Consider the following 6000-nt stretch of genomic DNA (forward strand, 5'->3'; position numbering starts at 1 on the left):
TCACATAATGACTGAACTCCTGGCCGTAATGGAAATACCATTTGTCACGTGACATTCGTGGCAATTCTGTAGAACTGTCATAATAATTTAGACGGCGTGCATTTCTCCATTTGGCCAATCTATATCATCCGATAGTACATATCTTACATTTCCCATTGCTTTATCAAGCAGACAACATATGCGCTGATACAATTTACCCGCTAGACTGGCATACAGTCTCTTATTTGTTGGTGTTTAATTAAATAAAATTAAATATGTGAGTGTATAAATGGTTAAAGCCGGGTTCCCGCGAAACATTTCATAAACATTATTTTGCGATAACCCGACTTTTGCCATTACACACTCCCATGATATTTTAATTTTATTGAAAAAAATATATATACAAGAGACTGTATGCAAGTATATTTACCCGCGTATACTATATTATCTTTAAAGGATTCTTCAATATTGATCGTCTTGAAAGAACAAAAATCATCAAAGAAAATAAAGTCTATAAACTTTTGTCTTAGACAAGTTGTGGCCTTATAAGCAAATTCGTGTTACAGAAATACAAGTAATGTCACTGTGGTTATTACTGTATTTGATTCGGATTAAGTATTTCTTAAATGTTATACCCCCCTGTCTGTGGTACATGATATCATGATAGACGGTTCAGCAAAAGCATGGAGATAAAGTAGATACTAATAAGATAATAACTCGGGGTTCCTGTAATACGCCGTCAGCATTTATCGCATTAGGTCAGCAGAATTGCATGATTTTTTTTTTAGAAAAATCGTTCAGTATTATCCCGGTTACTTCGACGTCAGACAGTCAACATTGGTATCTCTTATGTCAGAAACATTATTGTGTGCAAAAGCGCTGTGTGCAATATGCGTGTGCTGCATTGTTCGTTACATATACTATTGATTGAAGAATCCTCTGTAATATCCAAATAGTGTTCCGAGACTTTCATTGAATTCCCCCACAATACATCTGTCCAATAAGTCGACTGCATAAACACGAAACGCTTATTTTCTCTAAAATGACGTACCTGAGTGTAAGCAGTGTCGTTCAAATATACAAAACTGTCGTTTGTCATTTACAATGATACTAAGAAACCAAAACTGATTGTCATTGACAGACTACCGCAGATCAAGGATGCGTTGTCAATACCACTCCTTCCCGTCGTCCGTAGACTCTCATACGTCATTTATGCGCTTCGTCTATAGAGGGCGCAACTTCCTTTTCCCATTCTTCAGACTTCCAATCACAATCACATGCTGTGTGTACCGTCCCTGCTAACACATTGGCCGGGCGTCTGTCTCCACAATACAAATCATCAAAGCTTCTTTGATGGATATTCACTTCGAAATCTGTCGACAATTTCTTAAAGTACAGCATAGGCGCCCATCGGTTTCGGCAGTAAATAACAGAGTGTAATTCAAATTTATACAATTTATTTATGTATTCGTTTTAAGACCGTGATTTAAATATATATTCGAATTATCGACGGAATACTTTGATATATTCGCCTACTGTGGTTCTGTGATCCGGTAAGGTGCAATACCTTCGAGTTTTTGCGTTTGTTCAATGTTGAAAATAGTGGCCAACTATAACCTTCGTGGAATATATGTAATATTCAGTCTGGCTGGACACCAACATGTAAACAACAAAATATTAATTATCAAAACCAAACCAAAGATGTTCATGAAAAAAATCCTCGTCGAGTTACATACGCGATTATCCACATTCCCTCCATTTCTCCGTGAATGGTACCCTGTTTTGCTTCCAATCCTGGAACACTGGCCGGCAACTAAAAGGAAACGCTCGACATCCTAGCACAAAGGAAACACAACGCTGAAGGCGATGTACCTACCGCTTGACCTAACTTGAAATACTCAAAAAGGTATCCTTGGTAATTACACACCATGGTTCACTCACGGTGACTGTTGGTCAATTTCTCTTGTCACGGTGGCCAATGGGATTCGTTTAACTTGCCATTACTTTGTGTTCCAATGGCCCCCATATATATGTACCACTCGCTGTCGTCATTTTCAGTCAGTTGTACGAAAGGATTACTAGGCATGCATGGGGTGAGACTTCTTGTGTACATCTTGCAGAGGATTACGTCCACGTATTTGGCTTAATATGTACATCGGCACCATATTTTTAGTCCCCGTTTGGACGCAGCCATTTTTGTGCTAAAAATACATTAAAAATCAAGCATATATGGCATTCCAGAACTGTATCTTGGCATTTATGGATGGATTTTGTTCAAACTTGGTACATACATTAGAGATTATGGGTTTGATGCACGTCACATTACTTTTCAGATCGGTATTGTCTAATAAATAGAGGAACACGTAAATAGTTTTGGAAGGTACTGGAGCGTCAGCAGTAAAGAATAAAAAGTTAACCCTAGTACTGATGCTGGTACCAGACTTTCGGTCACGTTGCTGCAATTCGATACCCTAATGAGGCCCGAGTCCTGCCCATCTTCAGAAAAAATAGCCTCCTTCCCCAGTAATCAGCCGCAAGGATTGAAGCGTATGACATGGCGAGTGCTCCCGCCTCGAGGAACCACATAAGAACTCAGACTGTCTGTACACATCGCGATAAATTTTCCTGATGACAGGATAATTGGTATACCCATTCAATTATCAAAAAGCCTGTTGAAACTTTTTTTTTTTTATAGAATGCAGTTAATGTCATCATTCGAAAGGTAAAAATAATCGCCATGCTGTTAGTGGCTTAAGAACAGCCCCGGTAAACTGCAATGAAAATACACACGAGCTATTGTAAAAACACTATAGAATAGTTATGTTGATACATTAGGTACTCGAATGTCCAGTACAGCCACGATGTTCACTAATTGTAAAACGTTGCAATATAGTTTGAAAGCTGGTTCGGCGGTAGTCGTAGCGCCACGCATGCGCTAAATATATGGGTCTCATGGAAACAAAGACGGCGGCTTTGACTGTTGCGCAGATCACGGTTACTAAAAACCGTAACCGTGCGCAGATCAACGGCTACAAACGGAGACGTTACCAAGCTTTAATGGAGTATTTTTTAGGTGGTTGGAAGGTATGGAAGAAGTCACCTGCGGTAATTAGTGCAAGTTGCGCCCAAATCAAACCTCATCATTGTGATTTCCATTAGAAGAGCGCATTGGGTTGTGGGAAAATCAATTTTTATCAACACGAATGTCGCACATGCGCAGCGCGACGACCACCGCTCTTTAACGTTGTTTATCACATCTCACTGCTGTTACGCATGCTGTGATTGGTTGAGAATCGGTCACATTATATTGAATAAAAATGGATAATACATGGTATATTGCCCGCCATGTGGAAATTACATGGGTATATCACATGGATGACGTCACTGAAACTACTGCGCATAACAAATTGTCGTTCGCTGCATTGCTGCTGTCCCGGTCACTGTTGCTTTCGGGCTGCTTTCAAGGTTTTCACAAACTTTAGCCATTTAGCGAACGTGTCAGAATGGATATTAAGTAAGATACTCTGTTTTGGTGGTTAGGATATTCTATATATGAGGCAAAAATGTACGGCAAAGCCGTCACTGAAACGTCGCGGCCGGGATCGCTGCGGCGCGTTCTGCGATGTGAGCATTTCTACGCATTCCACGCTCATGCTAACCGAAAACGATCTAAGCTGAGTGACATGTGAATAGAAGGTTTGGTACGTTCGTGAGAAGGTAATTTCAGTCACTTCAAAGGCACTCTGACTTATTTATCTGGCGAATGCTGTTAGTCATGACCATAATATTGATTGATGCCAGAGCCGAAGGCCATCCCTTGGGCAGGCAACAAATCGTGACATTACCCTCACAAGCATGTGTTATTATTTAAATATTTCCCGTAATTTAAAGTTCGGTTAACTGTTATTTATAGTTCGAGTTACTGAATGTGGACGTTAACAAAATCTGTGTTGCCCGTAACCCGAAGTTCGGTTAACTGTTATTAAATTTGGGCATGGTTTCGCAAAAGTGGGCGTGGTTTCTGGGCGTGTTTGTAAATCGATGTCCGTAACTCGAACAATTCGGCATCTCAACACTAACGCAGAGTTCGCAGTTTGTGAGCGTGTATTCAAGATCGTAAAGCCTCATGTCTTATTTGCATAATCGCCGTGCCGGAACGCCAATTACTGTTAATTTATTCTATTGAAATTGAAATTGAGAAATACAGTTTGGTGATGCATTGGTAACATATTAACTAAATTGGAAGTCAATTCAACCCGTGGTCGTTTCACAATCCGTGACGAATCGTCACTAGACATGGAAGAAACACATTTATGTGCGCAGAAAAGTTGAGGTTGAGGGAATTTGTAATGAGGGCTAACATATGATACGGCTTTATATCAGCTTTATAGCCGACAATTGAAACCACCAGAAATATTCAAAATAATATAATTGCTATAAATAATAATTAAAGAAATATTATGTAAATCATCAATATCTTAAGATATTCGTTTGGTTTGTTATAGTCAGCCATGACGTCAAATAAAAATCTGCTTGCACGGACCAATCAGAATGCCTGGATTGGATTGAGATGAATAATATTATTACATTGCTTTATTACATTGAACTGCCATAATATGTGGAATATCACATGTAAATAGTATCGACATATTGCTGATAGCTCAGTCATCCACAATGTTACTAACAATATTTGAAAAAAAAGTTTACACAATTGATTACTCACTGTAAAGTAATCTTCAAACTAATTTTACATATCTAACACGGTCCTGTCACGTAGAGCCGATGATGGAATATGCTTTCTGGAGCCTCTAGCACTTGCCTTATTTGCAATATATCATAGACAAAAATGGCCGCCGAGATCTCGTGAGAGCGCGTGAGCCACGACAATTAGTTTGCCCCCTCAAATAGTGACCATTCTCTCCCGTCACCACGTCCACTACAAATACCATGGTTACCACTGTTGGATTAGATAAAACAAGTGTCTTGTATCTCTCGCTGTCTCTATTACGAATTCTCGGCGGCTGTTTGCGTCGAGATCTTTTTTTTATAAATGCAAAAAAGTAATGGGAGACAGTGGCAGCAAATGTCGAAAACTGACGTCTGGCATGGTATATAGTCTAGTATCTAGATTATTTGCCAAAGAAATGTACTCTTTTTTTTATGTCAAAGTCATAATTTCGCACTCATGCCGCATGTAACTTTAATTTGCAATGTTATCTATTCATTTTGCATGTTTTGTGATGTGTGAATAATTTGCCACCCGTTGCCAGGGAACATGAATTGTAGCTTCAGTATTCATCCTTTGCAAGACAATTTACCATAATTAACAAAATGTCCAGTATTTTTTTTATTTTTCAATTGCACAGTCGATTTGATAAAGTCAAACTTTTAAAATACCAGCGTACAATAGGGCTCCGACCCTGCACGGCTCATTGACAGGCACGTGCGGATATCACGTGATTATAGTCAGTTCATGCAGCTGAAACGCAACCACCACGCTTAATTATGCGTATCGAAATGAAAAGTGGGCGAACTTTCTCACGGGTATATGGTCTTGTCAATACTCATGGGTGCGTTTGCACCGAATTCGTGGGTTATATAAACAGAAAGGACCAATGATTGATCGATATAATATAAGGTTTACATATCTACACACAACTTCAAGATAACAATGTCGTGTCCAAGCTCAACTGGTGACCTGCCTATAGCAGCATGACTTCGGTGACTATCATATGGATACACACTGCTTAATAGGCCCGGGGTGATAAGTTTATGAATGACATCACAGTTAATTATCTTGTTGCCGATGTTATTTATGTTTTGGCGCGTTCCCTTGGGATATAAACTGGGTCGTCACGGGGCATTACCCGACACTTTCGGACGGCATTCGGGCTCTGCTATCACGTGGTATGTTTATGTTTGACAATCCCATAACCATCGCCACGCCATGTCGATTTTATGAATCGAATTATGAATGGACCCCATAGATCGTCGAGGTGTCATGGCGTGTCGAGATACACT

The sequence above is a fragment of the Saccoglossus kowalevskii genome, chromosome 4, assembly GCF_978046115.1.
Source record: "Saccoglossus kowalevskii chromosome 4, keSacKowa6.1, whole genome shotgun sequence".
In the NCBI taxonomy this organism is placed as follows: domain Eukaryota; kingdom Metazoa; phylum Hemichordata; class Enteropneusta; family Harrimaniidae; genus Saccoglossus; species Saccoglossus kowalevskii.